Raw genomic sequence first — 19,392 nt, 5'->3', positions numbered from 1 at the left:
GAGTGAGCAGGAAGGGCTCCTCTCTGACCATCCATAGGGAGCCAAGAAGTCAAATAAACAGACTCAATATCTGGTGGGGAAGAGCACAAATAGATCCCTTCAGCCCCAGTGTTATTAGCATACTAGTGTAACCTTCTCCAGTTATGGCTTTGATGCGCCACAGAGTTCATTTCTTTGCAGCAGTTGGAGTCACTGAACCAGCCTTGGCAGAAGCTTCCAGCCAGACAGATCTGCTGATGACAGATGTAGCTCTCCAGGTCACAGGTTGCCAGGAGTGCCTGATACCTTTCTGTGAGATTGGGGCAGACAAACTGTTCTTCTGCAGAAGGTGTGCTGTGGTTGAAGAGCTGTGTCCTAGGTGAGGAAGCTACAGAAAGAACTGAATAGGTTCTACAGAAATGTAGTGTTTGAGTGAACAAGCAAGAAATTGCCCAGTTACTTACAGAGACACCACAGTATCGAGACTCTCAGGAGTGTCCAACCTCCACTGTAATGGAGAAGCCATTGGACTCAGAAGCCTGCAGGGTAATTAGTCAAGGGTCTGTAGAAGATCAAGGCTGCAAGCAAGTCACTGCACGCACCAAGAGGAAGGTTCCTTCTCCTTCAGAAAGCTTAACAAATGGGACTGGCATCTTCTACAACAGATATGAGGCCCTGGAACTAGAATATGAGACAACTGCTGAGGTGAGTGAAGGTCCTTCTGGGACAGAGGGGCCTCCTAAAGCAACATCACCTGTACCCTGCATCACAACCAACTCCGTTAAGAAGAAAACTAGTTGTAATAGGAGACTCCCTTCTAAGGAAAATGCAGGGCCTGATATGAAGACCAGACTCAACTCACAGGGAAGTCTGTGGACAAGTGGTGTGGGAAGAATACAGAGATGCTGCTTACCACTGTAGGAAGAAAATTCATGCAGCCAAAGCTCAGCTGGAGTTGAAGCTGGCCAGAAATGTGGAGGACAATAAAATGAGTTTTTTCAAATACATTACTGGCAAAAGGCAGTGTAGAAATAACATCATCCCACTAGAGGATGAGGATGGCCACCTCACAAACAGAGGCAGAGAAAAGGCAGAGGTGTTTAATGCTGTCTTTGCCACTGTCTTCAGCATGAATTACGGACCAAGAGGGTCTCAGTTCCCTGATCTGGATGACCATGACTGAGAATGATCAACTCACAGTTGACCCTGAAATTGTGTGGGATCTGCTTCTCCAGCTGGATCCCTACAAATGTATGGGGCCTGATTGGATTCATACATGAATCCTTGAAGAGCTGGTTGATGTCATCGCAAAAGCTGTCTCAATGATTTTTGAGCTGTCTTGGAAATCAAGAGAGGTCCCAACTCACTGGAAGCTGCTGAACATTGTCCTCATTTTCAAGAAGGGCAAGAAGCTGGACCCTGGAAACTACAGGCCTCTTAGTCTCACTTCATTGCCCAATATAATCATGGAAAATCCCACTAAATTGTGAGGAGCTGTTGACTCACTTGAGGGCAGAGAGACCCTTCAGAGAGACCTTGACAAATTAGAGGGCTGGGCAATCACCAACCATCTGAACTTCGACAAGGGAAAGTGCTGCATTCTGCACCTGGGAAAGGGCAACCCTGGTTGTGTGTATAGACTAGGGAATGAGATGCTGAAAAGCAGTGCCATGGAAAGGGACTTGGGGGTCCTGGTTGATGGCAAGTTAAATATGAGTGAACAGTGCCCTGGCAGCCAGGAGAGCCAACCATGTCCTGGGAGGCATCAGGCAAAGCACTGACAGAAAGTCAAAGGCTCTGCTCTGTGCTGGTGTGGCCTCACTTTGAGTACTGTGTGCAGCTTTGGGCACTGCACTATCTGTTAGAGAGTATTCAAAGGAGGGCCATGAAGATGGTCCCCTTCCTTGAGGGGAAGCCATATGAGGAGCAGCTGAGGTCACTTGCTCTCTTCAGCCTGGAGAAGAGGAGACTGAGAAGAGACTTCATTGTTGTTCACAATGTCCTAATGAGGGGAAGTGGAGGGGCAGGTACTGATTTCTTCAGCCTCATGACCAGTTATAGGACTCGAAGAAATATCATGAAGCTGAGTCAGGAGAGATTTAGGTTAGATATCAGGAAAATCTTTTTCACCCCAAGGGTGGTTGATGACTGGAATAGGCTCCCAGGAAAGTGGTCACAGCACCAAGTCTGTCTGAGTTCAAGAAGTGTTTGAACAATGCTTTCAGGCACATGGTATGATTCTTGAGGGTGTCCTGCACAGGGCCAGGAGATGGACTCCATGATCCTAATGGGTCATGGAGTGACCCAACTCAGCATATTCTATGATTCTAAGTCTGCTGTCAGTCATTTCATTACTCTTGTAAAGAATGAAGGTGAAAACAATGCATTACTGCAGTAGTAGCTTTTGTATCTGTCTCCTAACTATCTGACCACTGAATGTATTAGAAAGCCAAGACATAATTGCAAAGAAAAGATGTATTGCACAGATGTCATAGCAACAACCAAAGGAAACTAAATAGGCCCCTGCGCTGGCTTGGCTGGGGTAGAGTTAATTTTTTTCACAGTGGCTGGTATGGGGCTGTGTTTTGGATTTGTGCTGAAAACAGGGATGATAATATAGAGATGTTTTTGTTATTGCTGATCAGGGCTTACACAGAGCCAAGGCCTTTTCTGCTCTCTGTACTGCCACACTGGCAAGAAAGTTGGGGTGCATGGGAAATTGGGAGGAGACAGAGCTGGGACAGCAGACCCCAACTGACCAAAGGGACATTTCAGACCATATGGTGTCATGCGCAGTCTATAAAGGGTGGGGAAGAATTAAGAAGTGGAGGACATTTGGAGTGATGACATTTGTGTTCCTAAGTAACCATTACATGTAATGGGGCCCTGCTCTCCTGGAGATGGCTGAACACCTGCCTGCCGATGGGAAGCAATGAAGGAATTCCTTGTTTTGCTTTCTTTACATGTGCAGCTTTTGCTTTCCCTATTAAACTGCCTTTATCTCAAAGCACAAATTTTCTTGTTTTTACCCTTCCATTTCTCTCCCCAATAGCGCTGGTGGGGAAGTAAGCAAGCAGCTGTGTGGTGCTTGGTTGCTGGCTGAGGTTAAGCCACAACAACCCCTCTGGGCAATTTTCGTTTACAAACATGAGCAAACAAGGGAACAGGGGTGAAAGGAAAACAGTATATGAATGTACATGAAATAAAATCTACTTGGTACCTATTTAGGAGACAGATAGTCCTTGTTAGTTCATTTTCTGGTAAAACGTTGTTTTACCTTGCATATAAGCATTCTCAAAATCAAGTGTAACTCCTACCTAAGTCCTGCTGGTCCCCATAAAACCTCCCCTGACTGTGAAAGGAAATATTCATATGAAGGATAATGGCTGTTGTGGAGGCACTCATGTACCCCACCACTGTTGAATGGTCCACTTAGCAACAGCTAGGTAAGTGAGTTTAACCAGGGGGTTGTGCACGCACAAAACACACAAAACTGTCTAAGGGGGTTTGAGAAGAGGAAAATCATCAGCAGGATTAAACAGAAACCAGGGAATGACAGACATTTTGGAAGAGGCCAGTCTTAAAAGAAACATGAAGGAAGTAGGGACATTTGTGACACAGCAAGAGACAGTGGAGAGGAACCAGTAGCTATCACAAGGAGTCTGTCCCTGACAACAGTGTCTCAACATCACCCTGACCCCTATCTAAACCAGACAGGGCAACCTACCATAGGGTGTTGGAAGCAGCTAGCATCCAGCAGTAGGCTGGTAGAGGGGGGACAGCACACGGGACCCCCACCTCCAGGGACAGGGATACCTCTCAAGACACCTCCTCACCATCAGGCACATCAGAAGTGACAGCGACATGGAAAAGTCAGGAAGGGGGGATGGCAACCCCTACATCCAGGGGAGGTATGTGTGTATGTGTACATGTATGTGCTAGGATTAGCTCACATCAAGGCTGTTTATATACTTGGAGGTGTTTATTAGCATTTTCTAATTTAGCTATAATTGTGATTTATCTTTGCATTAAGGATGTTGATCCTGAATATATAGTTAATGGATTGTTAGTTACATGTCATTAATAAATCAATAAACTGGTTCAATCCTCAGAATTCATCAAAGCACTTAGAGTCAATTAATTTTTATCAGACTTCCCTGCAGCTTTTGGAACTTGGTGAGGTTCTAGAAATTATAAATTCTCAGAAATAGTCTCTACCCAGTTTAACACTGCTTTGAAAAGGCCTGCTTTGTTTTTAGCTTCCTAGCTTTCCACCTTTCATGTCAGGATGTGTAAATTCAGTAGAAGGTATTCATTTATTTTCTGCTGTGATATACTCCTCTTAGACATAGTTTGTGTAGAGCAATAGCTGCATTATAGCAAATTATATGCACCTCAAATACAGTTGCAGGCTCAAAGGTTGTTTTCCACCTTGAGCTCTGTGACCTCTGCAACACTTGTGAAAGCTTATAAAAAGCCAAATCTAGATGATGATTTTATTTAAAAGACTGGGATGTCAACTGAAGGATGCAGCCTATCTGACTGGTAACAGAAAAATCATTGTTTGCTGAAAAAGCAAATATTAAAAAAGGGAACCAAAGTGGAGATGACATTCAGAACAACAAGATTTGGGACAACAATATGAAAGTCCTGAAATTCTGGGGCTGTTAAAGAATACACTTTTTCCTGTATACAACCTACATATTTATATGGTTACCCATATTCTAGTACATGGAGTTCTTTTACAGAGTGATTGGATAACAAACAGTATGCTAAGTGGCTTACAGCATGACATGGTCTTTGTGTAATGCAAGCTGGCACTTAAATTATATTATCTGTGTTGGTATCCAATGCAATGACTTTTAGGAATATCACACTTACAATCCTTATGCAATTTTTCCGCTGTCGTCACCTGCTATATAACTCTTTCAATTACAGGGGGAAAAAATAACAAAGTCTCATTTCAAGAGACAAAAATATCTCTACGTTAAGGCCTCAGATGTGCCTCAGAATTTTTTGTTATTTCTTTTTCTCACCCAGAAATGAACCTGAGACACTACCATTCTTTTCAGATGGAATTACTATAAAATATCTTTAAAAACAGTGGGAAAAAACCTCATGTACTCTCTCCCTAAAGCTGTTTGATGTTTGCCAAACCTTTTATCTTTAAGGAGTAGGTTACCTTATCCATTTTTTAATTGCCCTTATTCAGTAAAGTGCCAGTCACTTTATTTTGATTGAAAAGGAGCTTTAACTAATAAGCTCCTGCCCTGGTTGCCTCTGTCAAATGACTAAAGTGAGATGGAATCTAGGATAAGAATTTGAATAATACAAACTTATCTATGGGTAATGTATAAACTTGACAAATTGATAAATCAATTAATTTTTACTTTCATGTTTTAATTCCACCTTTAGTATTTCTATTTGAATTCTTCATTATAAATTATTTACATACTTTAATAACAGACCTTTAAAAAGTTGTCATTGGGATTTGTTTTCAAATGCACAACATTGTTCCTCTTCCCAGCAATTAAAATAACCTAAATCCTTCTTAGCCACTTAGCATGGTTGTATATAGCTTTAAATCCTGAGACTTGGCAATTTGTGTCTCTGAAGTGGTAGGGTAATAATGAAATAAGTTACATTGTACTTTTATGTCATTATCTTGGAAAAGTAAAATTAGACAATTAGGGGAAAGACATCTAAGTCAACTGGACTAAGCTTCTTGCTACTTTTCTAAGAATTTAATTCATGAAACTAGCAATAACAATGAAAAATATCTACTTTTCTAAATGGAGGCTATGTGGAAAATGCACATCAGAGGATTAGGACTACTTTTATACCATTAAAAATGTATCACTTTGTTTGCACCACACATAGTTTGTGTCATATATAAAGTGATAATGACTCTCCTCAAACTCTTGACTAATTTGATATCCTGGTCTGCTTCATATTTTCATATGATCCAGAATAATAAGGCATGTATCTGTTTTAGTGCTGTTGTTTAGTTACTCTGACCTGGTTTGGGGTTTGCAGTTTCTTTCTTTTATTTGGTGGTTTTTTTACCTCTCTGAATTCCATCCATTAAGTGGTTTCAAACATTAAAAACCAGAGCCACCAAGCACAAACAATACATAGAAAAAATACAAATTAAATCCATTTTAGTACTGAGTCAGATAATTATAATATGCTTCATACACTTAGACTTCATCATAAGCAAAACCTTTGCTTGAACTTCTGAAAGATGTGTTGCTTGCTAGTAACATCCCTCAGGGATCAATGCCAGGGCTGGTGTCGTTTAATGACTTTGTTAAAGAGCGAGATGATGGGACAGAATGGACCTCCAGCCAGTTTTCAGATTTTACTGAACTGCAGAAAGCCCACAATATACTGAAGGGACAGGATTGCTATTCAGAGGGAGCTTACAGGTTGTAGAAATGGTCCGAGGAACCTTGTAGAGTTGAATAATACAAACTTATCTATGGGTAATGTATAAACTTGACAAAGGCAAACACCTAAAACAAGGTCAGAATAATACCCAGAATAAACTCCAAGAAACAGTACTGTCTGGAACTAGAGTGGCTAGAAATAAGCTTTGCAGAAAAGCACTTGTCTGGGTTGACATAAAATTGGACATGAGCTAGCAAATTTGCCCTTATAGCAATGAAGGCCAGCAACATTCTCAGCTAGAAAAGAAAGAGGATAGCAGGTCAGGGGAGGTGATAATTCCTGGCAGGAAGACTGAATGAATGTAGAGTGCTGTGTCCAGTTTTGGTCTTCTCAATTTGAGAAGACATGGACATATTAGAGGGAGTCTAGTGAAGGGCCACCGGTCAGATGCTGGAGAACATGAAATACTAGGAGAGGATAAGGATAAGAGAAGTGAGTTTGTTTAGCCTAGGGAAAACAAGGGTCCGGGGAGGCCTTCTTTTTTGCTTTCTACAACTATTTAGTGTTTGGAGGAGATATAGAGAAAAAAGGAGACAGACTCAGATATGCACAGTTGAAGCACAAGAGGCAAATGACCAATTGGAACATGGAAGAATTTGACTGTATAATGAAACTACTTTTTCTGCATGTGGGTACTCAAATGCTCATGGAGGTTTCCTAGAGAGGCTGTGGAGTATCCGTCACTGTAGATATTCAAAACTCAACTGTTCAGGGCACTGAACAATCTCAGTGTTTTCTTAAAGCAGGAGGTTGGCCTAAGGACCTAAAGAGGTCTCTTCCCACTGGGATCATCCTATGATTCTGTGATCAGCATTCATGTAAGCTCTGCTTACATGCCCTACTGACATGCAGCTTCCACAGTGCTTTTACAAAGTGATTTATAGCTCACATGATTACCTCAATAGAAAACAAATAGATACTGGTAGCAGTGCAATCATAGTTTGGTTCTGTTTTCAAACTGAAATGTAAGACTTTCTTTCCACTCTCAAATTCATGATCACACACTTGAACTCATTTGTGTGGTAATCTCTATGGTCAGGATTTTGTGACTACTTTATTAGCATCTTCGTCATGCAGAGATAATGTAGGTGAATTGGTCAGTTCTTTCAGATATTCAACAAGATTTTTCTTCTCTAAATTTTTCTTTTTCTTTTTTTTTTTAATATAGTGTTTCAAAACCTTCTTCTGACAGTTTCCCAAGGGAATATAATCTCCATTTCAAAAATCAGTCAATTAATAATCTGACTGGTATTAAGTAAGTATTTAAAGTTTGGCAAGAAGAAGAAAGAAGGAAAAAAATCTGGGCGGTTTTGAATTCGCAATGTATTCTGTAAGCATCTTCTATCAAGTGCAAATCATAGCTCAGTTGGGATGTGCATTTGTGATATTTAAGCACTTTTTTCATTGATGAATAAAATAATTCTATGTGCTTAAAATCTATTTCTCAACTCTTCTGAATCCTAATTAGACACATTCACTAGATATAAAAGGCAAAATGAGTTTTAGAAAGGACTGGTGGTTGATATTTTGGTTTTGTATTGTTTGGTTGTTTTGGTTCTTTTTTTTCCTTTGTTCAGGTATAAGACATTATTGCATTAAAGAAAAAATTTCAAAGCCTTAGGATTTAAGAAACAACTTTCTATATTGTCTCAAAATGGAAAAAAAACATAAAAGTGCTTTATTCTCTTTAGGCAAAGGTAATTAATTGCAAATGCCTGAGATTTTCTTTTCTCAATCATTTTTAAACCATTTACGATTTTTTACAGGAATATTTTTTGAATATTATTTCCCATTTTCTGTGGGAAACTCCTAAATGTCTCCAAAAATTACTTACACAAACAATTAATGTTGTTGTGTAAGCCTAAAATATTGTGCAAGTTTGGAGGTGGCTTCCCGCCAAGTCTCCGAAACTTGACAACAGGGTCTGCTTCCCAGAGGGAAGAAAAAAAAAACCAAGCAGCCAAAGCTATAGCAAAAATATATATTTTACATATGAAACAGATATATAAAGGGAGAATATTATATACCTATAACCCCAGAAACCCCAAATAGCTTCCCAAAGGGAAGAGGGGAAGGGAGAAGGGAAAAAGGACAAAATAGGATGAAAAGGGACAAAAACAAAACAGGTCTACACGATCTAAAAACCCGGTAACCAGTAAACTAAAGAACTGGCAAAATCTCACCACTTCCCTTGAGAGAAGCAGGACGGCTGGACGCATGGCAGACAACAGCAGTCGATACAGGCCTCAATTTCAGATAAGCCAGACCACGTATGGATCTACTGTTCTCGAACCTCGCCGGAAGAGAAGAGAGCGATTTCTCTTATCCATGCCATATTTATACCCCAGGTTACGTAAAGGAATAGCATGGAATACTTCCTTTGTCACTTTCCTATTTCCTTCCTGGTTACAAGCTGGTCTCCAGGAAGGCCTAGACTGAAACCATCACAAATATATAATCCCTTTTGGTTTTGTAGCTCGAAATATTCTAGACACTTGTCTAATGACTTCATAAAGTCATCAAGTACAGTTTATGCAGATATTATGTGGGAACATATATACTTTGAGTACCTCTTAATTTTATTATAACATGGCGTAAAAATAATAAAGACTGTCAATAGAGGTTCATATCAAGGATCTGTCTCTGCTGTACCATATTCCAATACGAGCAGCAGTAAGAGGTGTGACCACTCCCACTCATTTTCTTCAGCTTTGCCAGCAGTAACCGCTCCCTGCCACACAAAGTAACATCTTTCATTCCGTGCATCCCTACCTCCATTTTCTCCTGGTGATTATTTGTGAAAGGGGCAGGACCAGCACTGCTGGACTCTGTCCACTTCACTGTACTACTGAAACCTGCATTATCACTGGTGATATCTACGTGAAACCTACAACCTGAGCTCTCTGGACTGTAACACTTCACTTTCTCATATCATTGAAGACAAGGCTACACCTAACTGACAGCAAAAAAAGGCAGATCCTGTGTGGTCCCAAATCTTGTTTGAATGGTATTCATCAATTCCTATTCATCCTCACAAATCATTAATTATTTTTCTGACTTCAGTTTCATTTTTCTTTTCTAAATTTCACTTAGAGCTTACTTAATCATACCTCACAAGGTAGTCTTCATACTTCTTTTCATAAAAGTACCTAATAATTTTTCTATTTTAAAACTCTACTGAACACTGAGCTGATATTTCCTTAGAACTACCTGTCATAACTACCACAAACGTTTTAAGAATGAAAATGATCAGTTTATATTCCATAACTTTATATGCAAAAGATTAATTTCCCCCCATTTACATAATTTTACACTTGCTTTCTCCAAATTTCAGTTTCTTTGTTGTTACTCAATCAATTTCACAAGATCCTGCTTTGAATCCCCACAGTGTTTTGCTTTTACTGACCTGAAACCCTCCCAGTTCTTCATGTCCATACCAATACACTTTTCCTTGGTCCTCAGCGCTCTTAACTATATGCAAATCAATCTGCTTTCCTCTTTCTACTTCTTGCATGTCAGTCATGAGAACAGCTAATCTCATCCTCTCACTCTCAGATCCTGCACTTACCTGGAACGTTGTCCCCCCTATCAGTATCTCGAGTCTGTAAGCACTGCTCCACAAAATGGTGGTAGAAATGGAAAAGTGTTCTTAAAACTGTTTGAGCTGCTGAGTACTATCAAATGAAACTTTCTAGAAAAGAATCATTATAAGGCATATGATGGAATGTAAATGTTCAAAGAAAACCACAAGAGTTCTCATTTTTGAAGAAGTTTTGAAGAAGTTTTGGAAAACAAAGTTATATACAGCTACACTAGAGCTGTCCTATGTCAGGTATAATGAAGATATAAATGTACAGAATTTCTTATATGAAGGAAAACTGTGGCACTGTGGCACTACTTTTTCTTCTTTCAAGATATTATTGCTGTTAGTTAAAAATATTACTGTACCAAGAGTTCTGTAGCTGCCTGGGGCCAAGCACCAAATAAAACATTACCAGACTATGAAAATACTCCAAAATGGAATAATTTGCTTAATACCAGAACATTAGCTTCTAGTGTTTTCTGCCACTACACAGCTTGTTTTCACAGAAGATGAAAGAGGATATTATCAAATGTTAAAAGATAATAATTACGAATATAATTTGTCCAAAGAAACTAACTGATTTTCTATTTTGTAGGAGTAAGTAAGGCATTGTTAAGTCGGGAATTGCTCATTTTTTCAATAAAAACAACTCTGTGGAGTTCTTTTTTTAATGTTGTTCTTAATTAGTTTAATTTTGTTTGAAGATAATCAAATAAATTATCATAGCAAGTAAAGCTTGATATTCCAGCTAGATATTCCCTTAATGTCTAAGAGCAGCTGTCTTCATGTTTTCTATAGTGTGTTTCACTCTCAAAAGGGAAAAGAATATTCTCTGCTTGCTCATTGTTGTGTTTTTTTTTGCAAAGATGCAGGAAAACAGCATTTTTTTTACATCTTAAGTAAATGCAGCAAGCCTTCTTCCCCTCCTTTCCTCCTTTTCTTGGCTGCAGCTTTTCCCTATTGGTCTTGGAAGTCCTCCATCTGGAAACAAAAAATCACCAATTATCCTTGCAAAAGTGAAAATGTTGAATTCCAAGAAATATGAAGGGTGTATTTCTGTGAAATGTATTTTGTTATTGGCTCTAGGAAGATATGGAAGTTAGATTGATTTTTCTTTATATTAGAAATGCCATATTCTAAGTCTAGTTCTTTTTGTCTGTGTGTCTGTTTTTATCTGGGGGAAATCTTTCTCATCTTTGTGATTATGACTGAAAAAACTGAGAAAAAAATTAACAACTTAAGTTGTAAAATCATAATCAAAATAAATTTGTAGACAGATGGCAGCAAAACATTTAACATAAAGGTGGAACAGAAAAAGACAGAGAGGGTTGCTTGCTTGGTTTGTGGGGTTTTTTATAGGCTTTTAAAGGGCTGTTTAAACCTTAAAGCCAACTTAAACTCTTGCAAATGCAAACAAATATCTATGGACAGAACAGGACAGAGTCAAACCAGTGTTCCAAGTCAGAGTAAGAGTAAATAGAATCCATTTATCTCTTTTGAAAAAAAAATCGAAAGGTTACATCCTCTAGAAATTAACAGTTTCAAAACAAAATTTCTACTAATTCTCATAGTATGCAATAGCAATCTTGCAGTTACACTAGGTCATTATACCAGGTCATTTACACTGCATAAGGCAATGCCTACTGTTTTAACAGATAACCCATTTTGTAGATCATGGAAGACAAATTGTAATTTGTTTTTTCTATTAATTTTTTGGAGACTCAAAATCTTAAAGAAAAACAGAAAGAAATACTATGTCTGAGTCAAACCGCAAAATATTGATGTTAGTAATGAAATGCTCCTTAATCAGCACCATTAATGGCTTTTAAGTCCAATAAAACAAATCTCTGAGCTGCTTGGCTCTTTGTCAAATTAACGCTATAATAATACCTATATTAACACTTCTTGTGAAATGAACATGCACATTGTTACATAATTAATAAGATTATGGAAGTCATTTGGGTTTATTTTACTTTCTTTTATGCTAATAAGCCACATTTATTCCATTCATCTTATTTTTTGTTCGATTTATTTACTTGTTTATACTAGAATATGTAATAAAATGATAATTATTCTGTATTTATTTGCATTCACTGTGACAAAAATAGTCAGCATAACATCAAAACCCCAAGGGAGAAAATCTTGACAATCAAAATCCTCAGAATTCTCAATAATTTTCTTGTAACCTGTTTTTGTCCAAGTTAGAAACTAGTAGGCTGTTCCACTTGGAAAATCCTTGCTGGGCAGAGGCAGGATCTGACAAACATAAGAATAAATTTTTCTCTGCCAGGTTCAGTGCTGGTTTAGAATAAATTGTTCTCTCATGATCTCAGATTCTTCGGGATCTTCCACCTAAATAACTCCATCTCACATGCACTGCAGCTGAAAAATGGTACCCATCAAAAACGTAAATTCTTTCTAAGTGCTTCATCAAAGCATTTAATAAGTTTATCTAACAGTGACAGCCAAGTACCTGTATATGGTGATTTGGTCAATATGAGGATTCCTTACTGGAAGTCCCATTCTCTCTCAACTGACAACAGAGGGAACTCTGATCAACAAAATTCAAAACTTAGTCAACTTAGTTTAGTTCCTGGAATTAGGTGGCATAAATATGAAATGAACAGTTTATAATGTTATTTTCTCATCATATTTATCATTCTTTCAAATTATTTTTTTTCTCAGCTGCCTTAAATGAAGGGCAGAAATGATAATTACTACTGTTTAAACCAAGATATCCCAAGAACCTTGAATGCAAAAGCTCAATACTTTTAACAAAGCTGAAAAGTTAATGATCTAAGATCTGTAGTAATTATTTCCTTTATATTATTCCTAGGCATAAGAAAGAAGCAAAAAAGGAAAAAAACCCCAAACACAAAAAGCTAACACACACACACAAGACTGAATTGCTCCATATTTCTCTCTAAGAGATTAGTTACAGCGGAGAGAGCAGACTTCTGTCCTCTACAGTAAAATCAGCTTCCACAATCTCAAGAACAAATAGTTCTGCTCTTGCTCCTTTTATTCATCTTCTGAAATGTACAACTATTCTACTGACAATAACATTTCAAGGAGTTGTTGTTTCCTAGAAACCTGATTATACAAGTTTAACTTATTAAATAACTGGTATAGGATAAAAATGCTATAGTAAAATTAATATAATGAAAGGCTGTACCATAACAGGATTTGTACAAAGGAGCTGAAGTAATGCTATTGAGAAGATCGAATCTGGGCATTTCTACCTTTTGATTTTGCAACCATAACATGCCTTTAATATAGATTTAGACTGTAATTACTGAATACTTAATTTGAATTATGCAAGCATTTACTACAATAATACAATATATTAATACCCTCTCTTGCATGTTTTACTAATCTACTGAAGAGGAAAATAACCGTAAGTTTTTATTATTGTTATTAGAGCTTTACTAATTGTGAGACATGGAATATTATATTAATTATTGACTCAAGTGTGTGTGTGTGAGAAAGGACAAGTTGAATTTCATGAAGGTGAGATAATGCCCTGTCCCATATTCCAGCCCCTTGGAGCCTCCTTGGCCAGCCCCAGAGCAGCTGTCTGTCACTGGCACACTGGGAGCACTGCCCCAACCCAGACCAGCTGGGGCCTCTGACCCAGTCCTGGATTGGCTGGAATATCAGAAGTCCTGCTTGAGAGAGGGTGGCCTCAGGAGGCCAGAGCAGATAAAACCAAAGACACGTGGTGTCTATATGGTTAGACTCTGCCACCTGAACAGGTGGAAGCTGAAATTGCATGGGACTCTGGGTGGCAGCTATAAATCTCTCTTTCTCTCTCTCTTTCTTTACTTCTTCTCCTAATCTTCTTTCTTGATTATTTTGATAACTTACAGCCAGATGGGTTGCATTTTGCTAAATTGTATGGGTTAGCTTGTGCTAAGTCAAGGCTTTGTGGAACGTGTTACTTTGGTTGAGTGTTGTGCTTTAAACTTCCAAGTTCCCTTATTTTCTAAAGTTTGCCAATAAAAGTATGTTTTTTGACTTCCTGAGAAAATGAGTATAACGTCTTCTCCCTTGCACTCTCTCAAGGTATTAAAACAACTAAAGGCCCTACTAAAATATCCGTAGGGTGGATATTTTTGGTGCCTTGTATGTTTTTTAAAATAAAACTCCTTCGATGAACTCGTAGCTTGGAGCGTGGGATCTTACACTAATACAAAAAATATTTTGCTTTAAGATATATTGCAAAGTCTGAGGTTAAATCTTTACAAGTCCCTACAGTGAAAAGATTCCAAAAATACCCATTTGAAATTGATCATTTGATCAGATGAAGTTCTGCTTGCTTTACTGTCTTCCACTTTGCAATTCAAAACACTAAATACTGTTACTTCAGTGTAATACTATTAAGTGGTGGACATATGGGGAGGAGGAGTGGTGGTGTAAGTTATTTCTCATATTTCACTAATTTCTACATCTTTGGAGTTCATTTTATGTTTCTTGGTGATGGTTTTTGTTTTGTTTTGCTGTTGGTTTTTTGTTTGTTTGTTTGTTTATTTTCTAATATTTACGCTATGAGAAAAACAGGAGTTTCTGAATCTCTCTTGTTGCCCACTGAAGTGGGAACAGAGCCAAGCTGAGGCTACTGCAGGGTGCGGGCTCAGGTTCAGACTCAGTGAGTGTAAACAGGGTCAGGCACAGCCCCAGAAGAGCAGGGTTGTGGGGATAGGATGGGGCCAAGCTGGGATGTCAGCATGTGGATGAGACCCTGCTCTGGTCAGATCTCTCCATGTTTGGGCAGCACAGAGCTGGGGTGAAGCTGGAGATCAGTGCTGCTGCAGAGCTGCTAGAATGGACAGCCCTGGCTGGACTAAGAATGGGTCCTTGGCCTGTGAGCATTTTCAGTTGTAAAAAGCAAGAAATGAAAATGCAGTTATTGATTTCTATTTAACAGATCCTCTCTTTGCTGCCTTGGTGTCTTAGCACAGGATGTGAGCCTCACAGCCAAACCGCCTCCCCTTGTAATTGATATTGATCTCACCACTGGGCTAGTCCCTGAACTTGTAACTCTCCTGTTTTTATTTTCTAACAGAACAAATGGGTACACCCATGTCAGCTTCTCCTGGGTAAGCTTTTCTGTCATTTTGTTTCTCCCTAGGCTTGCAACCACTGTGTTTCTCAACTTGTTTGGTTTGATCTATTTCTGTTTATAGATTCTTTACAAGTCCATGCTTTTATGCTCTCCAAAATTAGGACAGAAGGACATTCATGCTGAGGCAAAAGAATGAGGTGTTTCTTGTTAGTCCTTGTTACCAATTTTCAATTTATATTACCAATTTATTTGCATGATATTCCCTGACAGGCTGTTATTGCTAATTGTTTCATTGTACATTAATAGATTTCAGTAGTCATATATCATGCTTTGTACACAGAAATCACTAGATTAATATCTTATATTTCAGACAGTACCTCATCCTGTATAGATGATGGCTTCAAAATTTACTTTCTAGTAGTTTGTTCTAAGGGTTGTGTCAATGTATTACTGTGGCAAAAGAAATTTTAAAAAACATCTATAAATACATGAGCAACAAAAGGAGGTCTAAGGAGAAATTTTATCCTTCATTGGATGTGGGATGAAACATAGTGACAAAGGATGAAGTACTAAATGACTTCTTTGCCTCAGTTTTTGATAGTAAGACCAACTGTTCACGGGTTATCCGGCCCCCTGAGCTGGAAGACAGGGATGGGGAGAAGAATGAAGCCCCCATAATACAAGGGGACATGGTCAGCACACAGTTAGACACACACCAGTCTATGTGGTCAGATTAGATCCACCCAAGGGTACTGAGGGACCTTACAGAAGTGCTCACTGAGCACTTCGTCATTTATCAGCAATCCTGGCTAATTGGGGAGGACACATTTGACTGGAAGTCAGCAAATGTGACACTGATCTATAAGAAGAGCTGCAAGGAGGGTCCAGGGAACTACAGGCCTATCAGCCTGACTTTGGTGCCAGGGAAAGTCATGGAGCAGATTATCTTGAGTACCATCACACAGCATGTGCAGGACAACCAAGGGATTACACAGAATCACAGAATATGCAGAGTTGGAAAGGACCCACAAGAATCATCAAGTCCAACCCCCAGCCCCACACAGGACCATCCCCAAGAATCACACCATGTACCTGAGATCATGTTCCAGCTCCTCTCTGAGGAATCTGTTCCAATAACCAACCCCCCCTCTGGGTGAACAACCTTTTTCTAATATCCAGCCTAAACCTCCCCTGACACAACTTCAGGCCATTCTCTTGGGTCCTGCCACTGCTCACCAGAGAGAAGAGATCAGTGTCTGCCCCTCCTCTTCCCCTCACAAGGAAGTTGTAGACTGCAATGAGGTCTCCCCTCAGTCTCCTCTTTTCCAGGCTGAACAGACCAAGTGACCTCAGCTGCTCCTCATACGGTTTCCCCTCAAGGCCCTTCACCATCTTCTTGTCCCTTCCTTGAATGCTCTTTAATAGCTTTATATTCTTCTTATACTCTAGTGCCTAAAACTTCACACAGTACTCAAAGTGAGGCCACACCAGTGCAGAGCAGAGCAGGACAATCCCCTCCCTTGAACGGCTGGCGATGCGTTGACTGATGCACCTCAGGACAGAGTTGACCCTCCTGGCTACCAGGGCACTGCTGACTCATATTCAACTTGCCTTTGACCAGGACCCCCAGGTCCCTTTCTTTTCCAGCATCTCATTCCCCAGTCTGTACGAACATTTAGGGTTGCCTTTTCCCAGGTGCAGAATTCGGCACATCCCCTTGTTGAACTTTATACAGCTGATGATTGCCCAGTTCTCTAATAAATTTGTTGAGGTCCCTCTGCAGGGCCTCCCTGCCTTTGAGAGAGTCAACAGCTCCTCCCACTTTTGTATCATCTGCCAACTTGCAGATGATACAAAAAATTGCTTAGTATCCTTTCCAGTCCTTCATCCAAGTAATTTTTGAAGATGTTGAAGAGCACAGGGCCCAAGATGGAGCCCTGCAGAACTTCATTATAGACGGGCCACCAGTCTCATGTTACCCCATTCACTATTACCCCCTGTGCTCGACTTGTGAGCCCATGATGTGTTTATCCAGCTGTGTGCTGGACATTTTGTTCAGAAGGATCCTGTGAGAGACAGTATCGAAAGCTTTACTGAAATTCAAAAAGACTGCATCCACTGGCTTTACTTGATCAACTAGCTGGGTTACCTTGCCATAAAAGGAAGTCAGGTTGGATAGGCAGGACCTTCCTCTTGTGAAGCCCTGCTGGCTGTGCCCAATGACTGTGTTGTCTCTCAGGTGTTTTTCAATATTTCCCAGAATAATCTTCTCCATAACTTTACCAGGCACTGAAGTGAGACTTACAGACCTGCAGTTTCCTGGGTCCTCCTTCTTGCCCTTCTTGAAAATCAGGACAACATTTGCCAGCTTCCAGTCAGCTGGGATCAATCTGGATTCCCAAAACCACTTAAAAATCAGTGAGAGATGTTTTGTGATGAAATCAGCCAGCAGCTCTTTGATGATTCTGGGATGAATCCATCAGGGCCCATACATTTGTAGGGATCCAGCTGGAGCAGCAGATCCTGCTCAGTTTCAGGGTTGAGTGGGAGTTGATCATTCTCTCAATCATGGTCCTTCAGCTCAGGACACTGAGACCCCCTTGGTCCATCATCCATGCTGAAGACAGAGGTAAAGAATGCATGAAACACCTTTGCCTTGTCTCTGTCCCTGTTTGTGAGGTGACCATCCTCATACTGTAACAGGCCAATGATATTTCTATACTGCCTATTGCCATTAATATATTTGAAAAAAACTCTTTTATTGTCGCCCACATTTCTGGCAGCTTCAACTCCAGTTGAGCTCTGGCCACACAATTTTTTCCCTACAGTGACAAGCAGCATCTCTGTATTTTTCCCATGTCACTTGACCTTGCTTCCACTAGGCATACACCTTTTTTTTTTTTTGCTTTATTTCCAAGAGAAGATCCCTGCTCAGCCAAGCTGGCCTTCTGCCTCACCTTTTTGACTTCCGACACTTAGGAATTGCCTGCTCCTGTGCGCTTAGGGAGGTGATGTGTAAAATGTGTCCCAAACAACTCAAAAACATTTTCCCAGGGGATCTTACTTACTGATTCCCTGAGCAGCCTGAAGTCTGCCCTCCCCATGTCCAGAGCTGAGGTTTTGCTGGCACTTTTCCTTCTGTCAAGAGAGATTTTAAACTCTAACACTTCTATTACAGACAGTACCACCCCTCCATCAGTTCTGCCCTGCCTATCCCTTCTGAAGAGACTGTAACTGTCCAACAAGGCACTCCAGTCACAGGACTCATCCCACAGGTGTCGCTTATGTCAGTGATGTTAACTCTCTGGGGCTGGGGCAAAGCTGTGAGCTCCTCTTGTTTGTTCCTCATGCTGCGTGCATTGGTGCAGAAGCATTTCAGGTGTGGTACATTGTAGCCATCACCTTGTGAAGCAGATTGAGCAATCCCATTAGTGTTCATTTCTTCAAGCTTTGGCACACCATCCCATTGCCCATCATTTGTCCCTCTCCCCCTTCCAAAGTTTAAAGCTCTGTCAACAAGCCCTGCTAGCTCCCGTGCTAGAACTCTTTTCCCCCTGAGATAGGTGCATCCCATCAGGTGTCAGTAGACCCGGCATCCCATGCATTGGATGCATGGACCTGATGAAGCCATGCATTGACCTGATGGATCTGCCTATTCTTATCAATATTATTCCTTGTTACTGGAAAGATCGAGGAGATTACTACCAGTGCTCCTGACCCCTCTACCAATCGTTCCAGGGCCCTGGAGTCTCTTTTGATTACGCTCAGACTTCTCTTTGTTATTTCATTGCTGGCAGTTTGAACAACCAATAGAGGATAGTAATCAGAGGGCCTTACTTGACTGGAGAGTTTTCCAGTACTGTTGCTTACCGGAGCCTCTAGGAGACAGCAGACTTCCCTGAGAGTTGGGTCTGGTCAGCATATCAGACCCTATGTTCCCCTTAGAGGGGTGTCTCCTATTACAACTAGCCTTCTTTTCCTGTTAACAAAGGAGATCTTGATGGAGTGTGCAAGTGGTATGGTTTTAGAAGGCCCCACTTCTCCAGAAAGACCTTTGCCCACCTCAGCAGTTGTCTGGTCTTCTAATTCCAGAGCCTCATACCTATTGTGGAAGGTACCGGTCCTACTTCTCAAATTTTGAGAAGGAAGAGGAACTGTTCTCTTGGTATGTGCTTCCAGTCTTCATCTTTAACAGACCCTTGACTAAAAGTCTTAGGACCAATTACCTTGTAGGGTTCTGAGTCCACTTGCATCTCCACTACAATGGGGGTTCAGGACTCCCAGCATGGGGCTATGAAAGATAGGTCCCACTTGA

The sequence above is a fragment of the Neopelma chrysocephalum genome, unplaced genomic scaffold, assembly GCF_003984885.1.
Source record: "Neopelma chrysocephalum unplaced genomic scaffold, ASM398488v2 Primary Assembly neopelma1_25, whole genome shotgun sequence".
Lineage (NCBI taxonomy): Eukaryota > Metazoa > Chordata > Aves > Passeriformes > Pipridae > Neopelma > Neopelma chrysocephalum.
The sequence above is the reverse complement of the archived record's forward strand: the minus strand, read 5'-3'. Positions refer to the sequence as shown.